General features: G+C 48.4%; 1 pseudogene across 1 annotated transcript in view; it reads left to right on the top strand.

Annotated features, from left to right (window-relative positions):
• The window catches only part of LOC311133023 (RAC-gamma serine/threonine-protein kinase-like), a 332,129-nt pseudogene that overhangs the window by 297,885 nt on the left and 8,519 nt on the right, over window positions 1–25,725 (top strand). Inside the window, exons 4-7 of the transcript in view lie at window positions 871–1,264; window positions 1,777–1,845; window positions 11,176–11,298; window positions 12,617–12,730. The product of the transcript in view is annotated as an RAC-gamma serine/threonine-protein kinase-like (transcript). The remainder of the gene's footprint in view (window positions 1–870; window positions 1,265–1,776; window positions 1,846–11,175; window positions 11,299–12,616; window positions 12,731–25,725) is intronic.

Here is a 25,725-nt window from a genome sequence, read left to right as displayed (position 1 = left end):
TATTTTGAGATAACCCCCCCACACACACACACACACACACACACACACAAACACACAAACACACAAAACAAATAGGTATATATACAGTATATTTTTTTACTCAAACCACCCGCGGCCGTATTGGACCCCCTGATATAGACTGTAAAGACATTGGACCTATCTAGAGGTGTGTGTTCTGGAACTAACTAGAGGGGTGTGTTCTGGAACTAACTAGAGGGGTGTGTTCTGGAACTAACTAGAGGGGTGTGTTCTGGACCTAACTAGAGGGGTGAGTTCTGGAACTAACTAGATGGGTGTGTTCTGGACCTAACTAGAGAGGTGTGTTCTGGAACTAACTAGAGGGGTGAGTTCTGGAACTAACTAGAGGTGTGTGTTCTGGAACTAACTAGAGGGGTGTGTTCTGGAACTAACTAGAGGGGTGTGTTCTGGACCTAACTAGAGGGGTTAGTTCTGGAACTAACTAGAGGTGTGTGTTCTGGACCTAACTAGAGGGGTGTGTTCTGGAACTAATTAGAGGGGTGAGTTCTGGAACTAACTAGAGGTGTGTGTTCTGGAACTAACTAGAGGGGTGTGTTCTGGAACTAACTAGAGGGGTGTGTTCTGGACCTAACTAGAGGGGTGAGTTCTGGAACTAACTAGAGGGGTGTGTTCTGGACCTAACTAGAGGGGTGTGTTCTGGAACTAACTAAAGGGGTGAGTTCTGGAACTAACTAGAGGAGTGTGTTCTGGACCTATCTAGAGGGGTGTGTTCTGGAACTAATTAGAGGTGTGTGTTCTGGAACTAACTAGAGGGGTGTGTTCTGGAACTAACTAGAGGGGTGTGTTCTGGAACTAACTAGAGGGGTGTGTTCTGCTGTGTTTTCCAAACAGGGATGAGTGGACAGAGGCGGTCCAGATAGTAGCAGACAAACTCCAAAGACAGGAGGAGGAGAGGATCCAATGCAGTCCCACCTCTCAGATAGACAACATCGGAGAGCTGGAGGAGATGGACACCTCTACCAGCCACCATAAACGGAAGGTAAGAGACAAACACCTGGACAAACAACTGGATTACTTTTTTCCCCGATCAAATGATTTTTATTTACTAATAATAATTGTCAGCGAACATAAATACATACATACAAAATGAAGTTACAATATATATACATATGCTGTGCTGTCTCTGAAGTTCCCTTCACTACCTTATCTCCCTCCACAGGATGAAGTGGCCCACACACTCACAGAGAGCAGAGTACTAAAAAACAGTACGTATCCTTTCTTAACCGTGAGTACCCAACTATACACACACACACACACACACACACACACACACACACGCACACACGCACACACACATCACACAGACACATAGTGAAATCAACTAGAATATACACCACAGTAAGTTAGCAGCATGTTGAGGCTGTATGTACCTGAAGTACCAGATGCTCATTATAATGCAGTGAATAAACTGTTAGAAATCAACAGCCCAAGTGTAGCCCTACATCTGTCAACAAGACACCACTAAGAGGTTATTTCAGTGGCACTCCAGATGCTGTTGTTCGCTGCAAAACACACACACACACGGCAAAACCATTAAGGTTCATATCACATCACAGTAACATTACACCTTGGTTTAGTTCTCTCACACCTGTCAGTCAGAGAGCAACTGTTCTTTGGTTTAATGTTTAACTCCCTGGATAGAAAACATACTGAGAAACAACATCAATAGACATCTGTGCTAGGTGTGAACCTCTCCTCAGGTTGTGGAGCTGATGGTTGTGTTTCTTCTTGTTTCAGTCTTTGAAGTATTCCTTCCAGACTAAAGACCGCCTATGCTTTGTAATGGAATATGTGAATGGAGGAGAGGTAAGCCCTAACTGGTACTTGTTGCGCTCTCTCCTCTCTCTCTCTCCTTCTCTCTCTTTCTCTCTCTCTCGCTCTCTCTCATTTCAAGGGGCTTTATTGGCATGGGAAACATATGTTTACATTGCCAAAGCAAGTGAAATAGATAATAAACAAAAGGGAAATAAACAATCAGAAATGAACAGTAAACATTACACTCACAAAAGTATTAAAAGAAGATAAACATTTAAACTGTTATATAATTGTCTATGTGGTGTAAGAATGTGCAAATAGTTGGTCAGGTATTCCTCCACTCTGTACTCTCTGTTTAGGGACAGATAACATTCCAGTTTGCATTGTTAAGTGGTCAGGTATTCTATCACTGTGGACTCTCTGTTTAGGGACAGATAACATTCCAGTTTGCATTGATAAGTGGTCAGGTATTCTGCCACTGTGGACTCTCTGTTTAGGGACAGATAACATTCCAGTTTGCATTGTTAAGTGGTCAGGTATTCTTCCACTCTGTACTCTCTGTTTAGAGCCATATAGCATTCCAGTTTGCTCTGTTTTTTTGTTAATTCTTTCCAATGTGTCAAATAATAAATATTTTACTTTTCTAATTGTGTTGCTGTCCTGGGGCTCTGTGGGGTCTGTTTGTGTTGGTGAACAGAGCCCCAGTACCAGCTGGCTGAGGGGACTCTTCTCTCTGTAGGTGAAGGCTTTGTTAGGGAAGGTTTGAGAATCTCTTCCTTTTAGGTGGTTGTAGAATTGAATTGCTATTTTCTGGATTTTGATAATTAGCTGGAATCATCCAAATTCTGCTCTGCATGCATTATTTGGTGTATTACGTTGTACAAAGAGGATGTTTTTGCAGAATTCTTAATGCAGAGTCACAATTTGGTGTTTGTCACATTTTGTGAATTATTGGTTGGTCAGTGGACCCCAGACCTCACAACCATAAAAGGCAATGGGTTCTTTAACTGATTCAAGTATTTTTTAAATAGATCCTAATTGGGATATCAAATGTTATGTTCCTTTTAATGACGTAGAAGGCCCTTCTTGCCTTGTCTCTCAGATCGTTCACAGCTTTGTGGAAGTTTCCTGTGGTGCTGATGTTCAGGCCGAGGTAGGTATAATTATTTGTGTGCTCTAGGGCAACGGTGTCCAAATGGAATTTGTATTTGTGGTCCTGGCAACTGGACCTTTTTTGGAACACCATTATTTTAGTCTTAATGAAATTTACTGTCAGGGCCCAGGTCTGACAGAATCTGTGCAGAATATCTAGGTGCTGCTGTAGGCCCTCCTTGGTTGGGGACAAAAGCATCAGATCATTAGCAAACAGTAGACATTTGATTTCAGATTCTAGTAGGGTGAGGCCGGGTGCTGCAGACTGCTCTAGAGCCCTCGCCAATTCGTTGATATAAATTTTGAAGAGGATGAGGCTTAAACTGCATCCCTGTATCACCCCACGGCCCTGTGGAAAGAAATGTGTGTGTTAATTGTCAATTTTAACCGCACACTTATTGTTTGTGTACATGGATTTTATAATGTTGTATGTTTTTCCCCCAACCCCACTTTCCATCAATTTGTATAGCAGGCCCTCATGCCAAATTGAGTCAAAAGCTTTTTTGAAATCAACAAAGCATGAGAAAACTTTGCCTTTGTTTTGGTTTAGGGTGTGCAGGGTGAATACGTGGTCTGTCGTATGGTAATCTGGTAAAAAGCCAATATGACATTTGCTCAGGACATTGTTTTCACTGAGGAAATGTACGAGTCTGCTGTTAATGATAATGCAGAGGATTTTCCCAAGGTTGCTGTTGACGCATATCTCACGGGAGTTATTGGGGTTGAATTTGTTATGGGGGGGGGGGGGGGGTCGACTGGATGGGATGGGGGTGGGGTTGGGTCTGGTGGTGCTGTGGTCTGGGTGTAGGTCCTCTTGGTGTGGATCCTCTCGGTGCAGGACCTACGGGATGGGGTCTTGTAGTTCTGGGGGTGTGTCTTGCTGGTCTGGGCGGGGTTTCCGTTGCTCTGTTGCTCCTGTGTGAGGTGTTGGGGCTGGGGGTGAGGGTGATGTCCCTCAGGCTCCTGGCAAAGGTGGGGACTGCTGCCTTGTAGAGGTGGACCTGGTCATAAAGGCTGTTCAAGTCCAGGGTGGAGTGGTGGGCCAGGTAGATGTTAGGTTTTGAGGCACAGTCCCGGGAAATGCTTGCATTCACCCGCTGTATGGTGGCAGGGTGAAAGTATTGTCTTGGTAGCAGTGTGGAGATGACCACTCGTGAGTTAGGGATTGAGGAAGACGCTTTTTCAATCACTCCCTGGAGTGCTGTGGCCACCCTGTGTGAATTATGATGTGGCTGGGCGACCCTAGTCGGTCCTCTGACAGCAGCTCCAGGGCATGCCTAGTGCTTGGACACCACAGTTTAGCCACTTTGTGTTTTGGAAAAAGTTGATTCTCAACAATGTATTTCCCATTTGAGTCAATGAGGAGCACAATCTCTGGTTTTTGTGTGTCCTCAGTGGGTGTGGGGGTGTTGTCAGGAGAGCTATCCGGTGGGCTGACAGGAGGGGTGCCAAGAGGGGAAGTCTGCTGGCTTGGTGGATCCTGCCTTGTCTGTCCCACTGTGGCATTAAGGCTGTGGTCGAGGTCTGAAGTGGGCTGTTCTTTTGGCTTCTCTGGGGGGATGGCCAGCTCTCTCATGAGTGGTTCATTGTCGCACCTCAGCTTTCTCACCTCCTCTTGCAGTGCTGTTAGCTGGACTATGTGCCTCTGTTAGCTGGACTGTGTGTCCCTCTGTTAGCTGGACTGTGTGTTCCTCTGTTAGCTGGACAGTGTGTTCCTCTGTTAGCTGGGCTGTGTGTTCCTATGTTAGCTGGGCTCTGTGTTCCTCTGTTAGCTGGGCTCTGTGTTCCTCTGTTAGCTCTTTATTCCTCTGTTAGCTGGACTGTGTGTTCCTCTGTTAGCTGGGATCTGTGTTCCTCTGTTAGCTCTGTATTCCTCTGTTAGCTGGACTGTGTGTTACTCTGTTAGCTGGGCTCTGTGTGTTCACCTGTTAGCTCTGTATTCCTCTGTTAGCTGGACTGTGTGTTCCTCTGTTAGCTGGGCTCTGTGTTCCTCTGTTAGCTCTGTGTTCCTCTGTAAGCTGGGTTCTGTGTTCCTCTGTTAGCTGGGCTCTGTGTTCCCCTGTTAGCTGGGCTCTGTTTTCCTCTGTTAGCTCTGTGTTCCTCTGTTAGCTGGACTGTGTGAGCCTCTGTTAGCTGGACTGTGTGGTCCTCTGTTAGCTGGGCTCTGTGTTTCTCTGTTAGCTGGGCTCTGTGATCCTCTGTTAGCTGGACTGTGTGTTCCTCTGTTAGCTGGGCTCTGTGTTCCTCTGTTAGCTGGGCTCTGTGTTCCTCTGTTAGCTGGACTGTGTGTTCCTATGTTAGCTGGGCTCTGTGTTTCTCTGTCAGCTCTGTGTTCCTCTGTTAGCTCTCTGTTCCTCTGTTAGCTGGGCTGTGGGTGCCTCTGTTATCTGGACTCTGTGTTCCTCTGTTAGCTCTGTGTTCATCTGTTAGCTGGACTGTGTGTACCTCTATTAGCTGGACTGTGTGTTCCTCTGTTAGCTGGACTGTGTATTCCTCTGTTAGCTGGACTGTGTATTCCTCTGTTAGCTGGACTGTGTGTTCCTCTGTTAGCTGGACTTGTATTCCTCTGATAGCTGGGCTCTGTGTTCCTCTGTTAGCTGGACTATGTGTTCCTCTATTAGCTGGACTCTGTGGTCCTCTGTTAGCTCCGTGTTTCTCTGTTAGCTGGGCTCTGTGTTCCTCTGTTAGCTGGACTGTGTGTTCCTCTATTAGCTGGGCTGTGTGTTCCTCTGTTAGCTGGGCTCTGTGTTCCTCTGTTAGCTCTGTGTTCCTCTGTTAGCTGGGCTCTGTGTTCCTCTGTTAGCTGGACTGTGTGTTCCTCTATTAGCTGGGCTCTGTGTTCCTCTGTTAGCTCTGTGTTCCTCTGTTAGCTGGGCTCTGTGTTCCTCTGTTAGCTCTGTGTTCCTCTGTTAGCTCTGTGTTCCTCTGTTAGCTGGGCTCTGTGTTCCTCTGTTAGCTCTGTGTTCCTCTGTTAGCTGGGCTCTGTGTGCCTCTGTTAGCTTTGTGTTCCTCTGTTAGCTAGAACGTGTGTTCCTCTGTTAGCTGGACTGTGTGTTCCTCTGTTAGCTGGGCTGTGTGTTCCTCTGTTAGCTGGACTATGTGTTCCTCTGTTAGCTCTGTGTACCTCTGTTCGTTGGACTGTGTTCCTCTGTTAGCTGGGCTCCGTGTTCCTCTGTTAGCTCTGTGTTCCTCTGTTAGCCGGACTGTGTTTTCCTCTGTTAGCTGGTCTGTGTACTCCTCTGTTAGCTGGACTGTGTGTTACTCTGTTAGCTGGGCTCTGTGTGTTCCTCTGTTAGCTCTGTATTCCTCTGTTAGCTGGACTGTGTGTTCCTCTGTTAGCTGGGCTCTGTGTTCCTCTGTTAGCTCTGTGTTCCTCTGTAAGCTGGGTTCTGTGTTCCTCTGTTAGCTGGGCTCTGTGTTCCTCTGTTAGCTGGGCTCTGTGTTCCTCTGTTAGCTCTGTGTTTCTCTGTTAGCTGGGCTCTGTGATCCTCTGTTAGCTGGACTGTGTGTTCCTCTGTTAGCTGGGCTCTGTGTTCCTCCGTTAGCTGGGCTCTGTGTTCTTCTGTTAGCTGGACTGTGTGTTCCTATGTTAGCTGGGCTCTGTGTTTCTCTGTTAGCTCTGTGTTCCTCTGTTAGCTCTGTGTTCCTCTGTTAGCTGGGCTGTGGGTTCCTCTGTTATCTGGACTCTGTGTTCCTCTGTTAGCTCTGTGTTCCTCTATTAGCTGGACTTTGTGTTCCTCTGTTAGCTGGACTGTGTATTCCTCTGTTAGCTGGACTGTGTATTCCTTTGTTATCTGGACTGTTTGTTCCTCTGTTAGCTGGACTGTGTGTTCCTCTGATAGCTGGGCTCTGTGTTCCTCTGTTAGCTGCACTGTGTTCCTCTGTTAGCTGGGCTCTATGTTCCTCTGTTAGCTCCGTGTTCCTCTGTTAGCTGGACTTGTGTGCCTCTATTAGCAGGGCTCTGTGTTCCTCTGTTAGCTGGACTATGTGTTCCTCTATTAGCTGGACTCTGTGTTCCTCTGTTAGATCTGTGGTCCTCTGTTAGCTGGGCTGTGTGTTCCTCTGTAAGCTGGGCTCTGTGTTCCTCTGTTAGCTCCGTATTCCTCTGTTAGCTGGGCTCTGTGTTCCTCTGTTAGCTGGACTGTGTGTTCCTATGTTAGCTGGGCTCTGTGTTTCGCTGTTAGCTCTGTGTTCCTCTTTTAGCTCTGTGTTCCTCTGTTAGCTGGGCTGTGGGTTCCTCTGTTATCTGGACTCTGTTAACATTCTATGTACAGTGAGGGAAAAAAGTATTTGATCCCCTGCTGATTTTGTACGTTTGCCCACTGACAAAGAAATTATCAGTCTATCATTTTAATGGTAGGTTTATTTGAACAGTGAGAGACAGAATAACAACAAAAAATCCAGAAAAATGCATGTCAAAAATGTTATAAATTGATTTGCATTTTAATGAGGGAAATAAGTATTTGACCCCCTCTCAATCAGAAAGATTTCTGGCTCCCAGGTGTCTTTTATACAGGTAACGAGCTGAGATTAGGAGCACACTCTTAAAGGGAGTGCTCCTAATCTCAGCTTGTTACCTGTATAAAAGACACCTGTCCACAGAAGCAATCAATCAATCAGATTCCAAACTCTCCACCATGGCCAAGACCAAAGAGCTCTCCAAGCTTGTAGACCTACACAAGGCTGGAATGGGCTACAAGACCATCGCCAAGCAGCTTGGTGAGTAGGTGACAACAGTTGGTGCGATCATTCGCAAATGGAAGAAACACAAAAGAACTGTCAATCTCCCTCGGCCTGGGGCTCCATGCAAGGTCTCACCTCGTGGAGTTGCAATGATCATGAGAACGGTGAGGAATCAGCCCAGAACTACACGGGAGGATCTTGTCAATGATCTCAAGGCAGTTGGGACCATAGTCACCAAGAAAACAATTGGTAACACACTATGCCGTGAAGGACTGAAATCCTGCAGCGCCCGCAAGGTCCCCCTGCTCAAGAAAGCACATATACATGCCCATCTGAAGTTTGCCAATGAACATCTGAATGATTCAGAGGAGAACTGGGTGAAAGTGTTGTGGTCAGATGAGACCAGAATGGAGCTCTTTGGCATCAACTCAACTCGCCGTGTTTGGAGGAGGAGGAATGCTGCCTATGACCCCAAGAACACCATCCCCACGTCAAACATGGAGGTGGAAACATTATGCTTTGGGGGTGTTTTTCTGCTAAGGGGACAGGACAACTTCACCGCATCAAAGGGATGATGGACGGGGCCATGTACCGTCAAATCTTGGGTGAGAACCTCCTTACCTCAGCCAGGGCATTGAAAATGGGTCGTGGATGGGTATTCCATCTTGACAATGACCCAAAACACACGGCCAAGGCAACAAAGGAGTGTCTCAAGAAGAAGCACATTAAGGTCCTGGAGTGGCCTAGCCAGTCTCCAGACCTTAATCCCATAGAAAATATGTGGAGGGAGCTGAAGGTTCGAGTTGCCAAACGTCAGCCTCGAAACCTTAATGACTTGGAGAAGATCTGCAAAGAGGAGTTGGACAAAATCCCTCCTGAGATGTGTGCAAACCTGGTGGCCAACTACAAGAAACATCTGACCTCTGTGATTGCCAACAAGGGTTTTGCCACCAAGTACTAAGTCATGTTTTGCAGAGGGGTCAAATACTTATTTCCCTCATTAAAATGCAAATCAATTTATAACATTTTTTACATGCGTTTTTCTGGATATTTTTGTTGTTATTCTGTCTCTCACTGTTAAAATACACCTACCATTAAAATTTTAGACTGATCATTTCTTTGTCAGTGGGCAAATGTACATAATCAGCAGGGGATCAAATACTTTTTTTCCCTCACTGTATCCTAGTCTAATACAGTGCTTCTGTAGCTCCCACAGTATTTATCTCAGGTAAAGTTGTTTATTTTCCACTGCCAGCAAACTGGTCTCCACCTGTCACCATTCCAAGCCTTTTCCCAGTTTATGTCCATTTGAACACACCTATGGGTATATTACCGAAATGACATTCTGAGATGAGTTTGGATTCGCAAATTTTTAATCGGGACGCTTTGCAATCTTGCATTCAGTCTAAACATCACCTGCTCCCTCCATCAGTCCAGCCAGCTCCAACCCAGAACCCCCTCACCTCAGTGGGCCGATATGTCTTTCTGCCCCCCTCCCTCCTCTTTACAAACCTGCCTGCCGCATTCACAGCTGCCAATGTTCTGATGAAGGCCCACCTGTCCTCATCCATAGTCCCCCTCTACCCCCCCACCTCCCCTCTCCACCACTCCACCACTCCTCTACCCTCCCACCTCCCCTCCTCCTCTCTACCTCCCCACCTCCCCTCCCCTCCCCACCTCCCTCCCCTCCCCTCCCCACTTCTCCTCTACCCCCCACCTCCCCTCTACCCCCACCTCCCCTCCCCTCCCCTCCCCTCCCCTCCCCTCCCCACCTCTCCTCTACCCTCACCTCCCCTCTACCCCTCTTCTCCTCTACCCCCCCACCTCCCCTCCCCACCTCCCCTCTACCCCCCACCTCCCCTCCCCACCTCCCTCCCCTCCCCACCTCTCCTCTACCCCCCACCTCCCCTCTAACCCCTCCTCCTCTCTACCCCCCTCCTCCCCTCTACCCCCACCTCCCCTCTACCCCCTCCTCCCCTCTACCTCCCCACCTCCCCTCCCCTCCCCACCTCTCCTCTACCCTCACCTCCCCTCTTCCCCCTCTTCTCCTCTACCCCCCCACCTCCCCTCCCCACCTCCCCTCTCCTCTACCCCCACCTCCCCCCTCCTCTCCTCTCCTCTACCCCCTCACCTCAGTGGACCGATCTGTCTTTCTGCCCCCCTCCCTCCTCTTTACAAACCTGCCTACCGCATTCACAGCTGCCAATGTTCTGATGAAGGCCCACCTGTCCTCATCCATAGTCCCCCTCTACCCCCCCACCTCCCCTCTCCACCACTCCTCTACCCTCCCACCTCCCCTCCCCTCCCCACCTCACTCCCCTCCCCACCTCTCCTCTACCCCCCACCTCCCCTCTACCCCCCTCCTCCCATCTACCCCCACCTCCCCTCTACCCCCTCTTCTCCCCTCCCCTCCCCACCTCTCCTCTACCCTCACCTCCCCTCTACCCCTTCTTCTCCACTACCCCCCCACCTCCCCTCCCCACCTCCCCTCTACCCCCCACCTCCCCTCCCCACCTCCCTCCCCTCCCCACCTCTCCTCTACCCCCCACCTCCCCTCTAACCCCTCCTCCTCTCTACCTCCCCACCTCCCCTCCCCTCCCCTCCCCACCTCCCCTCTACCCCCCTCCTCTCCTCTACCCCCACCTCCCCTCTACCCCCTCTTCCCCTCTACCTCCCCACCTCCCCTCCCCACCTCTCCTCTACCCTCACCTCCCCTCTTCCCCCTCTTCTCCTCTACCCCCCCACCTCCCCTCCCCACCTCCCCTCTACCCCCACCTCCCCCCTCCTCTCCTCTCCTCTACCCCCCCCACCTCTCCTCTACCCCCCTCATCCCCTCTACCTCCCCTCCCCTCCCCTCCCCCACCTCTCCAACTCAACTCCCCTCCCCACCTCCCCTCTACCACCCCCACCTCCCCTCCCCACCTCTCCTCTACCCCCACCTCTCCTCCCCTCTACCTCCCCACCTCTACCTCCCCACCTTCCCTCTACCTCACCACCTCCCTTCCCGTCAGGCAGGCCGTTAGCGCTCCCCAGAAGCCATATGCAAACCTCCCTCAACAATTCATGGAAAATGTCCCGCCACGTGTCCTCCTAGGTAATTTGTACAAGAGGAGCTGAGCAGGGAGACAGGAGAGGGGAGAGGGAGTGCAGAGAAATGACAGAGAGCCTTGACATCTGACAGGGAGAGAGAGAGAGAATGGAGGAGTGGGGGGGAATATTTACTCTTTAAAAAATGAAAAGATGAAAAGATGCCGAAAATGGCCACCCGGCCCCGTCCTCTTAAATGGGATGTTAGTGCATGAACGGCGCCGACTGCCTTTAACAAGATTGGGGTATTGATTAAAAGGCTGATTTAACAGGCCGTGCTGGCTACCCGGTGAAGAGCCGGGGATGATGTGCCAGCTGCTGTCTGGGTTCGTAGGGCGTCCTCCAAGGGCCTCACCATCTATTATCTCAGTATGGCGATGGGAGGCAGTTTGTGTTGTGTTAATTTCCTCCAATAAATCAGTAATTATTGCAATCCTGTCCCTGCTGTTAATCCTGCAGCTGTTTTTCCATTTGTCGAGAGAGTGGGTGTTCTCTGAGGACCGCACGCACTTCTACGGTGCTGAAATAGTCTCCGTTCTGGACTACCTGCACTCCGCCAAGATTGTGTACCGGGATCTCAAGGTAAACAAAAGAAGGGGGGAAGCGATCAGATATTTGGGAAGTTGTTGTTTCCCCCTAACATGGCCCTTTATCCTATGTGAGTGGGATGTGGGGAATATACTGTAAGTAATTAAAAGCTCCAGAGTTTTCAGTTTTGGAAGAGAGGGGCTTTTTGGAAAACATCAAAACTCTCTCGGCTTTGAAAGATGACACAGTCTTTCGCTTACAGCCTTGAACTGAGCCCGCCTGAAAGGAGCCAAGAAACATGAAAAAAGAAGCGTTTGCCATTACAATTAAAAGGTTAACGGGTTGACAAGGTTTCTTTCCCTTCGTCTGCTATGAACTATGGACAAAATTGAAACTTGTTTGCTTTTCTCCTTTTTAAGAAGCTCTGGTCAGACTACTCACCTTCCCAGCACATTGTACAGACTGTTACTCTGGTCAGACTATTCAACTTCCCAGCACATTGTACAGGCTGTTACTCTCGTCAGACTATTCAATTTCCCAGCACATTGTACAGACTGTTACTCTGGTCAGACTATTCACCTTCCCAGCACATTGTACAGGCTGTTACTCTGGTCCGACTATTCACCTTCCCAGCACATTGTACAGGCTGTTACTCTGGTCAGACTATTCACCTTCCCAGCACATTGTACAGGCTGTTACTCTGGTCAGACTATTCAACTTCCCAGCACATTGTACAGACTGTTACTCTGGTCAGACTATTCACCTTCCCAGCACATTGTACAGGCTGTTACTCTGGTCAGACTATTCACTTTCTCAGCACATTGTACAGGCTGTTACTCTGGTCAGACTATTCATCTTCCCAGCACATTGTACATGCTGTTACTTTGGTCAGACTATTCACCTTCCCAGCACATTGTACAGGCTGTTACTCTGGTCAGACTATTCACCTTCTCAGCACATTGTACATGCTGTTACTTTGGTCAGACTGTTCACCTTCCCAGCACATTGTACAGGCTGTTACTCTGGTCAGACTATTCACCTTCCCAGCACATTGTACAGGCTGAGACATGAGTAAAGAGAGGCAAAGGCAGACAGTTTATTAATGTTCTTGTAATGATAAAATAATCTTGAGGGACATAGAGCGGAATCACATACTGCCTTCTCTTGTGCAGCTCAGCATTACGGTATGTGTCAGAGTCGTTGAGTTTACAGTACATCCTTTTAAAAGCTTGTTTTTCTAACTGTGTTGCACTGCGGTGCTTGTCTGACCTTGTGGCATTGTTCTGCCCACACACTGGCTTTGCCTTCAGTGCTTTCAGAGTGTGGTATTTTCTGAGTGCAGCCAGGTTTTCTCTCTCCTGTTCCCCTGCAGCTGGATAACCTAATGCTAGACAAAGTCACAGCCTTTGGGCTCTGCAAGGAAGGAATCACAGATGCTGCTACCATGAAGACTTTCTGTGGTACGCCGGAGTACCTAGCTCCAGAGGTACAGTACTGACCCTCTAAACCCACATTACCTGTCTGGTATATTCACACCTGCAAACCCCTGACAGTACAAAAATCACCCAAGCATTAGAACTGTCTACATCATTATCCAGTTCAATTAGATGTAGAACTGAACATCATAAACCGACTACAACAACTAGATATAGATATAGATATACAGTGGGGGAAAAAAGTATTTAGTCAGCCACCAATTGTGCAAGTTCTCCCACTTAAAAAGATGAGAGAGGCCTGTAATTTTCATCATAGGTACACGTCAACTATGACAGACAAAATGAGAAAACAAAATCCAGAAAATCACATTGTAGGATTTTTTATGAATTTATTAGCAAATTATGGTGGAAAATAAGTATTTGGTCACCTACAAACAAGCAAGATTTCTGGCTCTCACAGACCTGTAACTTCTTCTTTAAGAGGCTCCTCTGTCCTCCACTCGTTACCTGTATTAATGGCACCTGTTTGAACTTGTTATCAGTATAAAAGACACCTGTCCACAACCTCAAACAGTCACACTCCAAACTCCACTATGGCCAAGACCAAAGAGCTGTCAAAGGACACCAGAAACAAAATTGTAGACCTGCACCAGGCTGGGAAGACTGCATCTGCAATAGGTAAGCAGCTTGGTTTGAAGAAATCAACTGTGGGAGCAATTATTAGGAAATGGAAGACATACAAGACCACTGATAATCTCCCTCGATCTGGGGCTCCACGCAAGATCTCACCCCGTGGGGTCAAAATGATCACAAGAACGGTGAGCAAAAATCCCAGAACCACACGGGGGGACCTAGTGAATGACCTGCAGAGAGCTGGGACCAAAGTAACAAAGCCTACCATCAGTAACACACTACGCCGCCAGGGACTCAAATCCTGCAGTGCCAGACGTGTCCCCCTGCTTAAGCCAGTACATGTCCAGGCCCGTCTGAAGTTTGCTAGAGTGCATTTGGATGATCCAGAAGAGGATTGGGAGAATGTCATATGGTCAGATGAAACCAAAATACAACTTTTTGGTAAAAACTAAACTCGTCGTGTTTGGAAGACAAAGAATGCTGAGTTGCATCCAAAGAACACCATACCTACTGTGAAGCATGGGGGTGGAAACATCATGCTTTGGGTCTGTTTATGCAAAGGGACCAGGACGACTGATCCGTGTAAAGGAAAGAATGAATGGGGCCATGTATCGTGAGATTTTGAGTGAAAACCTCCTTCCATCAGCAAGGGCATTGAAGATGAAACGTGGCTGGTTCTTTCAGCATGACAATGATCCCAAACACACTGCCCGGGCAACGAAGGAGTGGCTTCGCAAGAAGCATTTCAAGGTCCTGGAGTGGCCTAATAATAATAATAAATAATATGCCATTTAGCAGACGCTTTTATCCAAAGCGACTTACAGTCATGTGCGCATACATTAGCCAGTCTCCAGATCTCAACCTCATAGAAAATCTTTGGAGGGAGTTGAAAGTCCGTGTTGCCCAGCGACAGCCCCAAAACATCACTGCTCTAGAGGAGATCTGCATGGAGGAATGGGCCAAAATACCAGCAACAGTGTGTGAAAACCTTGTGAAGACTTGCAGAAAACGTTTGACCTGTGTCATTGCCAACAAAGGGTATATAACAAAGTATTGAGAAACTTTTGTTATTGACCAAATACTTATTTTCCACCATAATTTGCAAATAAATTCATTAAAAATCCTACAATGTGATTTTCTGTATTTTTTTTTCTTATTTTGTCTGTCATAGTTGACGTGTACCTATGATGAAAATTACAGGCCTCTCTCATCTTTTTAAGTGGGAGAACTTGCACAATTGGTGGCTGACTAAATACTTTTTTCCCCCACTGTAGATGTAGATATAGATGTAGACATACTGGAGCCTATTTCTGGCAGCTATGGTAGCAGGTTTACATCATCCTCATGGCAGAGTCCTATAGCTAATGACTGCCGCTCAGTGAGCATAATGTAAACCCCACACATGCTCTATCGGAGACTTTCCCTGGAGCCAGGCTGACAAACAAGTAGATGTGTGAAGTTGTAGGATTGAAATCGAGGAATCTAGTTATATCAAACACCGTTCTGATTTCTCATTCGCTGATTGGTTTTATCTTCCCTCTTTATTTAAAGCTAGAATTCTTAGTTGCTACAACCATTTTTGGACTTATAAATGAATTATATACAGTGAGGGAAAAAAGTATTTGATCCCATGCTGATTTTGTACGTTTGCCCACTGACTAAGAAATGATCAGTCTATAATTTTAATGATAGGTTTATTTGAACATTGAGAGACAGAATAACAACAACAAAATCCAGAAAAACGCATGTCAAAAATTGTATAAATTGATTTGCATTCTAATGAGGGAAATAGGAATTTCACCCCCTCTCAATCAGAAAGATTTCTGGCTCCCAGGTGTCTTTCATACAGGTAACGAGCTGAAATTAGGAGCACACTCAAAGGGAGTGCTCCTAATCTCACCTTGTTACCTGTATAAAAGACACCTGTCCACAGAAGCAATCAATCAATCAGATTCCAAACTCTCCACCATGGCCAAGACCAAAGAGTTCTCCAAGGATGTCAGGGACAAGATTGTAGACCTACACAAGGCTGGAATGGGCTACAAGACCATCGCCAAGCAGCTTGGTGAGAAGGTGACAACAGTTGGTGTGATTATTCGCAAATGGTCAAAAAACTGTCAATCTCCCTCGGCCTGGGGCTCCATGCAAGATCTCACCTCGTGGAGTTGCAATGATCATGAGAACGGTGAGGAATCAGCCCAGAACTACACGGGAGGATCTTGTCAATGAGCTCAAGGCAGCTGGGACCATAGTCACCAAGAAAACAATTGGTAACACACTACGCCGTGAAGGACTGAAATCCTGCAGCGCCCGCAAGGTCCCCCTGCTCAAGAAAGCACATATACAGGGCCGTCTGAAGTTTGCCAATGAATATCTGAATGATTCATAGGCAAACTGGGTGAAAGTGTTGTGGTCAGATGAGACCAGAATGGAGCTCTTTGGCATCAGCTCAACTCGCCGTGTTTGGAGGAGGAGGAATGCTGCCTATGACCCCAAGAACACCATCCCCACGTCAAACATGGAGGTGGAAACATTATGCTTTGGGGGTGTTTTTCTGCTAAGGGGACAGGACAACGTCACCGCATCAAAGGGACGATGGACGGGGCCATGTACTGTCAAATCTTGGGTGAGAACCTCCTTCCCTCAGCCAGGGCATTGAAAATGGGTCGTGGATGGGTATTCCAGCATGACAATGACCCCAAACACACGGCCAAGGCAACAAAGGAGTGGCTCAAGAAGAAGCACATTAAGGTCCTGGAGTGGCCTACTGTCACGGAATCAGCCGAGGCTGCCCCTCCTCCTTGCTCGGGCAGGCTTCGGCGTTCGTTGTCCCCGGAGTACTAGCTGCCACCGATCTATGTTTCGGTGTTTGTCTAGTTTGTCCTTATTGTTTTCAACTGATTCCCATTATGTTATATTGTATTCCCTATATAACCCCCTGTCTCTCATTGGTTATTGTGTGTGATTGTTTTCCGTGAGGTCGGCAGTCTCGGGTGTATGCATATTTTTGTTTCCTCCCTGTTTGGAGGTTTGTTTGTATTTATATTACTGTGCTAGTAAAGTTCATCTGCCAGTAGCTCGGTGTCCTGCGCTTGACTTCGCTCACCGCATACACGTCGCCCTGACAGAATCACACACCATTCATGGAGTCAGCAGGAGCGGCGGTGCCAGTGGGATCAATGGAGGAACGCGTCGAACACCAAGCGGCCATGATCCAGGCTCTCAGCACCGCCATGGAACTGGTGGTGAGCACTATTGGGCAATGGGAAAGAGAGGGTCTGCCTACGCCTTCTCCAACGAAACCACCACCATCGGCGATGCCCATCGCTTCACCTCCGGGGTCCAGTGGGATTCGGCTCTCGCTCCCGAGGGCTTATGATGGCACAGCGGCCGGGTGTCAGGGTTTCCTGCTCCAGGTTGAACTCTACCTAGCAACCATCCACCCGGTGCCCTCGGGATACGAGAGCGTGTCCGCCCTCATCTCCTGTCTGTCCGGCAAGGCGCTGGAGTGGGCCAATGCCGAGTGGGGAGGAATAGACGCCGCTATTGTCAACTATGCGGAGTTCACCTGCCGCTTCAGGACAGTATTCGATCATCCACCAGAGGGTAAAGCGGCAGGTGAGCGTCTATTCCACCTTAGACAGGGGAGGAGGAGCGCACAGGAGTTCGCGCTGGACTTCCGGACGCTGGCTGTCAACGCGGGATGCAATGAGAGGGCCCTCATCGACCACTACAGATGTAGCCTGATGGAGGACGTGCGTCGGGAATTGGCCTGCAGGGACACCAACCTCAGCTTCGACCAACTGGTGGACATGCCATTCGTCTGGATAGCCTGTTGGCTACCCACGGACGTCCGGATTCAGGGCGGTCCATTCCATCCCCCAGCACTTCTGAGCTGACCCCTATGGAGCTCGGAGGTGCTGGTGATAGGGAGACCAGGAGAGAGACCGTCCCCTGCACCAACTGTGGCCGCAGAGGACACACTGCTGGTCGGTGCTGGGGAGGGTCTCCTAGGAATCGAGGCGGTAAGCAGCGCACTGATGAGTCATTCCAGGTGAGTAGGCACCCAACTCACCCAGAGCTCTCTGTTGCGCATATGTGTATTAAAGTTGTGTTTCCCGAGGTTTCTCCTCACTCCCAGCATAAGGCGCTAGTAGATTCAGGCGCAGCTGGGAATTTTATCGATCGCCATTTCACCTATAAGTTAGGGATTCCTATTGTACCTGTTGATGTGCCCTTCCCCATCCATGCCCTAGATAGCTACCCTTTGGGGTCAGGATTGATTAGGGAAGTCACAGCGCCGCTCAGAATGAAAACGCAGGAGGGCCATGAGGAGATACTACGTTTGTATTTGATTGATTCTCCTGCGTTTCCCATGGTGTTGGGGCTTCCCTGGTTAACATCTCATGACCCCAACATTTCATGGCAACAGAGGGCTCTCAAGGGATGGTCTGATCAGTGTTTAGGGTGGTGTGTAGGTGTTTCTGTAGGGGCAACGATGGTGGAAAGCCCGAACCAAGTTCCCACCATGCACATTCCACCTGAGTATGCCGATTTGGCACTCGCCTTCTGTAAAAAGAAGGTGACTCAATTACCACCTCATCGACAGGGGGATTGTGCGATAGACCTCCAAGTAGGCGCTGCGCTTCCGCGTAGTCATGTGTATCCTCTGTCTCAGGAAGAGACAGCGGCTATGGAGACATACGTCACCGAATCTCTGAGACAGGGATACATGCGGCCGTCCACTTCCCCTGCGTCCTCGAGTTTCTTTTTTGTGAAGAAGAAGGATGGGGGTTTACGCCCGTGTATTGATTACCGTGGTCTCAATCAGATCACAATCAAATACAGCTATCCTCTCCCTCTGATTGCTAGTATGACGGAGTCATTACACGGGGCGCGATTCTTCACAAAATTGGATCTCAGGAGCGCGTACAACCTGGTGCGCATTAGGGAGGGAGATGAGTGGAAGACAGCATTCAGTACCACCTCGGGTCACTATGACTACCTCGTCATGCCATACGGTTTAATGAATGCTCCTTCAGTCTTCCAATCATTTGTGGACGAGATTTTCCGGGACTTGCATGGACAGGGTGTAGTGGTGTATATTGATGACATTCTAATATACTCCGCTACACGAGCCGAGCATATGTCCCTGGTGCGTCGAGTGCTTGGTAGACTGTTAGAGCATGACCTGTATGCGAAGGCGGAGAAATGTCTGTTCTTCCAGGAGTCCATCTCCTTCCTGGGACATCGGTTGTCCGTGTCAGGGGTGGAGATGGAGATTGACTGCGTTTCTGCCGCGCGTAATTGGCAGACTCCCACCACGGTGAAGGAAGTGCAGCGGTTCTTGGGTTTTGCCAATTACTACCTGAGGTTTATCTGGGGCTTTGGACAGGCAGCAGCTCCCATTACCTCCCTGCTAAAGGGGGGTCCGGTGCGTCTGCAGTGGTCGGCTGAGGCGGACAGGGCATTTAGACATCTGAAGGACCTGTTTACCTCGGCTCCCGTGCTGGCACATCCGGATCCCTCTTTGGCGTTCCAAGTTGAGGTGGATGCGTCCGAGGCTGGGATCGGCGCTGTGCTGTCTCAGCGCTCGGGTACGCCACCAAAACTCTGCCCCTGTGCTTTCTATTCTAAGAAGCTCAGTCCGGCGGAGCGCAATTATGATGTGGGGGACAGGGAGCTGTTGGCTGTGGTTCAAGCCCTGAAGGTGGGAGGCATTGGCTTGAGGGGGCTAAACACCCTTTTCTCATTCTGACTGACCATCGTAACCTGGAGTACATCCGGGCAGCGAGGAGGCTGAACCCTCGCCAGGCAAGGTGGTCTATGTTTCTCTCCCGATTTGTATTTAAGCTCACCTATAGACCAGGGTCACAGAATGCTAAGGCAGACGCCCTGTCCCGACTATATGACACAGAGGAGAGGTCTATTGAGCCCACTCCCATACTCCCGGAGTCTTGTCTGGTGGCACCGGTGGTGTGGGAGGTTGATGCGGACATCGAACGGGCGTTACGTACCGATCCTACTCCCCCACAGTATCCAGAGGGTCGGAGGTACGTGCCGCTCGAGGTTCGCGATCGATTGATATATTGGGCTCACATGTCACCCTCCTCTGGTCATCCTGGTATTGGTCGGACAGTGCACTGCCTTAGTCGGAAGTACTGGTGGCCCACTTTAGCTAAGGACATTAGGGTTTATGTTTCCTCCTGCGCGGTGTGCGCTCAGTGTAAGGCGCCTAGACACCTGCACAGAGGGAATTTACAACCCCTACCTGTTCCACAACGGCCGTGGTCTCACCTATCGGTGGATTTTGTCACGGACTTCCCCTCTCCCAGGGGAACAAGACGATCTTGGTCGTTGTGGATCGGTTTTCGAAGGCCTGCTGTCTCATTCCTATGCCAGGTCTCCCTACTGCCCTACAAACTGCTGACGCCCTGTTCACACACGTTTTCCGGCACTACGGGGTGCCTGAGGATATAGTATCTGATCGGGGTCCCCAGTTCACCTCTAGAGTCTGGAGGGCGTTTATGGAACGTCTGGGGGTCTCAATTAGCCTTACCTCAGGTTTTCACCCCGAGAGTAACGGGCAGGTGGAGAGAGTGAACCAGGATGTGGGTAGGTTTCTGAGGTCCTATTGCCAGGACCGGCAGGGGGAGTGGTCAGGATATATTCCCTGGGCAGAGATAGCCCAAAACTCTCTCCGCCACTCCTCCACTAACCTTACGCCTTTCCAGTGTGTGCTGGGTTATCAGCCGGTCCTGGCACCTTGGCATCAGAGCCAGATCAATGCCCCTGCGGTGGACGAGTGGTTTCGGCGCTCGGAAGAAACCTGGAACGCTGCACATGTCCATCTGCAGCGGGCTATCAGGCGGCAAAAGGCGAGAGCCGATCGTCACCGCAGTGAGGCTCCGGTGTATGCACCGGGAGATCGGGTCTGGCTCTCGACCCGAAACCTGCCCCTTCGCCTGCCCTGTCGGAAGCTGGGTCGGCGGTTTGTGGGCCATTTAAAGTCCTGAGGAGATTGAACGAGGTATGCAATAGGTTACAACTTCCCATTAATTACCGCATTAACCCCTCATTCCATGTGTCTCTCCTCAGGCCGGTGGTGGCTGGTCCACTCCAGGAGAGTGAGGTACGAGAGGCTCCTCCGCCCCCGTTGGACATCGTGGGGGCTCCGGCGTACTCAGTCCGTTCCATCTTGGATTCGAGGCGTCGGATGGGGGGCCTGCAGTATCTCGTGGAGTGGGAGGGGTACGGTCCGGAGGAACGGTGCTGGGTCCCTAGGAGGGACATCTTATATCCCTCCATGTTGAGGGACTTCAACCGGAGTCATCCGACTCGCCCTGCTCCGCGTCCTCCTGGCCGTCCCCGTGGCCGGGGTCGGCGCACGGCTGGAGCCGCGCGACAAGGGGGGGGGGGGATACTGTCACGGAATCAGCCGAGGCTGCCCCTCCTCCTTGCTCGGGCAGGCTTCGGCGTTCGTCGTCCCCGGAGTACTAGCTGCCACCGATCTATGTTTCGGTGTTTGTCTAGTTTGTCCTGATTGTTTTCACCTGTTTCCCATTATGTTATATTGTATTCCCTTTATAACCCCCTGTCTCTCATTGGTTATTGTGTGTGATTGTTTTCCGTGAGGTCGGCAGTCTCGGGTGTATGCGTATTTTTGTTTCCTCCCTGTTTGGAGGTTTGTTTGTATTTATATTACTGTGCTAGTAAAGTTTGTCTGCCAGTAGCTCGGTGTCCTGCGCTTGACTTCGCTCACCGCATACACGTCACCCTGACACCTAGCCAGTATCCAGACCTTAATCCCATAGAAAATCTGTGGAGGGAGCTGAAGGTTCGAGTTGCCAAAAGTCAGCCTCGAGACCTTAATGACTTGGATAAGATCTGCAAAGAGGAGTGGAACAAAATCCCTCCTGAGATGTGTGCAAACCTGGTGGCCAACTACAAGAAACGTCTGACCTCTGTGATTGCCAACAAGGGTTTTGCCACCAAGTACTAAGTCATGTTTTGCAGAGGGGTCAAATACTTATTTCCCTCATTAATATGCAAATCAATTTATAACATTTTTGACATGCGTTTTTCTGGATGTTTTTGTTGTTATTCTGTCTCTCATTATTCAAATAAACCTACCATTAAAATTATAGACTGATCATGTCTTTGTCAGTGGGCAAACGTACAAAATCAGCAGGGGATCAAATACTTTTTTCCCTCACTGTATACCCATTGATTCTTGAAGAATATAACTTCTAAATGCCTCCTGAGCTTAGTTTAACTGTCCTCCCCATCAGAACCCAAAATAGAAGCTTGTTTTACTCCAATGTTTGTAAACTACGTAAATGTAAACAAACACTGTATAGCCTCAAAATATGGTTAAAACTGTATGTTTGATATCATGGATGGTTCTTGATATATGCATTTGAGAGTAGTTGCATCTCTTCAGGCCCATCCCTCAGCTTTTCACCAAAATAGAGGATTCTAGCTCTGCGGATTCTAGCTTTAAGTAGTCACTGTAATGTTCAGTAATGAGCTGCTATATTCTGGTAATTAACAACAGTAAAGTGGGTGTCCACTATGTTACAACTCAATAACAAGTATTACTCTGTCCTTTCTGAAAATTACCACATTGCAAACCATTTTTTTATTTAACCAATGCTTAAACATTACCAATGTTATATTCTCAGATCTTACTGTCTCCATCAGCAGTTAGAAACAGTTGTCTCTTACAGGGCGGTGGCTACAATACATTTGTATTTGTATTTATTATGGATCCCCATTAGCTGCTGCCGAGGCAGCAACTACTACTACTCTTCCTGGGGTCCAGCAAAATTTAAGCAGTTAAACATTTGAAAAACATTACAATACATTCCTTTTTATGGTGTGCGTAGGAGTGAGGACTGTGGGTGGGGAGAAAAGCAGGGGATAGAGGGTTGGGTGGCGGAGAGGGGGGCATACATCCCACTTGAAAAAGTATGGAGGACAATTTGGCTGTAAATGTTGTTTTGCTAAGGCCCTCCTCTGTGCCAGGGGATGATTTGAGTGTTGGTTATTTTTCAGTGTGTGATTGCAAAAAAAAGTACATGCTACATAGAGGCAGATGGTGGCAGATGGGGGAGGTTGGAAGAAGGTGGCTGGGAAACCTGCCGTAAAAATAACAGAACACACTACCAGCCAGTTCCAGAAATGCAAAGTAGACGCAATTTTAAAGAGGGAAGAGAATAGGAGAAAACATGTACAAATATTCCAACGTTTAGATCATTTTAATTTTGTTCATGTGTAAAATATGTTTTATTTGCCATCTTTGAAACGGGCAAATGAGAATACTAAAGGATGTTTGGTAATAATAATTATTGGCCAAATACTCTCCTTCTAGTTTTGTTTACTTTAGCCTTTTGATTATTTAAATTATAACTCAGTGACATCTTTTCAAAGTTTTAAATGCATGTTTTTTTATATGGTTTAAAAATTAGCAGGTTAAAATGATTGGGAAGATATAACCAAATCATTTAATAATAAAAATAAATACTGGTAGTAAAAATATATGAAATAGTTTAGTTTCCACATATACAGTGCATTCGGAACGTATTCAGACCCCTTGACTTTTTCCACATTTTGTTACGTTACAGCCTATTCTAAAATTGATTAAATAGTTTTTTTCTCCCCTCAATAATCTACACACAATATCCCATAATGACAAAGCAAAAACAGATTTGCAGAAATATCACATTTACATAAGTATTCAGACCCTTTACTCAGTACTTTGTTGTAGCGTCTTCTAGGGTATGACTTTACAAGCTTGGCACACCTGTATTTGGGGAGTTTATCCCATTCTTCTCTGCAGATCCTCTCAAACTCTGTCAGGTTGGATGGGGAGCGTTGCTGCACAGCTATTTTCAGGTCTCTCCAGAGATGTTCGATTGGGTTCAAATCCGGGCTCTGGCTGGGCCACTCAAGTACATTCAGAGACTTGTCCTGAAGCCACTCCTGCGTTGTCTTGGCTGTGTGCTTAGGGTCGTTGTCCTGTTGGAAGGTGAACCTTCACCCTAGTCTGAGGTCCTGAGCACTCTGGAGCAGGTTTTCATCAAGGATCTCTCTGTACTTTGCTCCGTTCATCTTTGCCTCGATCCTGACTTGTATCCCAGTCCCTGCCACTGATGCTGCCACCACCATGCTTCACCATAGGGATGGTGACAGCTTTCCTCCAGACGTGACGCTTGGCATTCAGGCAAAATAGTTAAATCTTGGTTTCATCAGACCAGATAATGTTGTTTCTCATGGTCTGAGAGCCTTTAGGTACCTTTTGGCAAACTCAAAGCGGGCTGTCATGTGCCTTTTACTGAGGAGTGGCTTCCGCCTGGCCACTCTACCATAAAGGCCTAATTGGTGGAATACTGCAGAGATGGTTGTCCTTCTGGAAGCTCCCATCTCCACAGAGTAACTCTAGAGCTCTGTCACCATACTGTCAATCTCGCCCGATTGCTCAGTTGGGCTGGGCGGCCAGCTCTAGGAAGAGTCTTGGTGGTTCCAAACTTCTTCCTTTTAAGAATGAAGGAGGCCACTGTGTCCTTGGGGACCTTCAATGCTGCAGAAATATTTTGGTACCCTTCCCCAAATCGGTGCCTCGACACAATCCTGTCTCGGAGCTCTACGGACAATTCCTTCGACCTCATGGCTTGGTTTTTGCTCTGACATGCACTGTCAAATGTGGGACCTTATATAGACAGGTGTGTGCCTTTCCAAATCATGTCCAATCAATTGAATTTACCACAGGTGGACTCCAATCAAGTTTAGAAACATCTCAAGGATGATCAATGGAAACAGGATGCACCTGAGCTCTATTTCAAGTCTCATAGCGAAGGGTCTGAATACTTATGTAAATTAGGTATTCTTCTATATTTTTTAAAGTATATAGCCTAGAGCAGGCTGGAGAAGGTTTGAACAGGCTAGAGCAGGCTGGAGCAGGTTAGAGCAGGCTAGAGCAGGTTGGAGCAGGCTGGAGCAGGTTAGAGCAGGCTAGAGCAGGTTGGAGCAGGCTGGATCAGGCTAGAGCAGGCTAGAGCAGGTTGAAGCAGGCTGGATCAGGCTAGAGCAGGCTGGAGAAGGCTGGAACAGGCTAGAGCAGGCTAGAGCAGGTTGAAGCAGGCTGGATCAGGCTAGAGCAGGCTGGAGAAGGCTGGAACAGGCTAGAGAAAGCTGGAGCAGGCTAGAGCAGGCTGTGCTGGTGGAGCTGTGTGTTTGTTTCCTGTGCCCTGCTGGGTAACTGGGCTGGTGGAGCCACATGCTCGCGCTCTCTGTCCCTGCCCAGCCAAGCCTGCCAAGGGCCCCAGTCAGTTCTGGGAGCAGCAGCCCCGCCACATGGCTGTCCGAACGAGGTCTGTTCCTCCCCTCCAGGCCTGCCTCTCTGCCTGTGGCTCTGGAACAGGGGGGACCCCAACTGGCTCTGTGTGCATTAATCTCATCCCCGCCTGCACCCGAGCTGCTCTGCTACAGTCCCAGGACAAACTCCCAGTCCCAGCCCCTCCCTGCACACACATATGCGTATGTACACGTACACACACACACACACACACTACAACACGTACACTGAACGGTGTCTTTTTGAGCTGATATGAATCTCAATAGCCTTATGGTGTTCAGACAGCTCCAACATAACAGTTTATTCTAGCCCTAGGTGATAAATCTGCATTAAACTAGTTTCTCTCTTTTGGGTTTGATGAGTGGGATGAATATTCCATCTGGTGTGCATGGTAATGTTCCTTCCCAGGTTTTTCCTTGGTGATCCTTGGTTATCCCTCCAGCATTATGTTCAAACCCATCTATAATTCTTCTGTGGTTGTACCACTGTTTCTCTGTGATGCTGATCTCCATCCAGCCGGTTGTCCATCTTGATAAGCTCAATACGTGTGATTACCAGGAGTTTGCTTCCTTTGTTATTTAGTTTGATAATTCTCAGCTTTCTGGGATTACATGCACTGTACAAACTCCCAGTAACTTGGTTCAGTCTTTTAGTCTTTTAAAGTTCAGTCTTACTGAATTCTTAGTGATTAGGGCCTGTATTCATAACCGTTTCAGAGTAGGACTGCTGATCTAGGATCAGGTCCTCCCTGTCTTCTTCAATATTGTGTAAATTGCCAAACTGATCCTTGATCAGCACTCCTACTCTGAAACGCTTTATGAATACAGGCCCAAATATTCCGAAGTTTTTTTTTAGGTTTTCCTGTTGTCTTGATTGATGTTTTGTGGGTAGGACTAGTCTCAGACATCTGCTCCATGCCTCTCCTCTCCTGTAACCAGAGAGAGTTGTGTGTCAGAGGAGAGGAGGATAATAGCGTCGACACGTCCAGGTTCTGCTTCCCATTAAGATTACAGACGAGACATTATTATTCTGGAGATTCAGAGCATATGCTGAACT

This window comes from Coregonus lavaretus (assembly GCF_964263955.1).
Source record: "Coregonus lavaretus genome assembly, chromosome: 1".
Classification (NCBI taxonomy): Eukaryota; Metazoa; Chordata; class Actinopteri; order Salmoniformes; family Salmonidae; genus Coregonus; species Coregonus lavaretus.
Note: the sequence above shows the minus strand (reverse complement) of the source record. Positions and strands in the feature narration are given on the sequence as shown.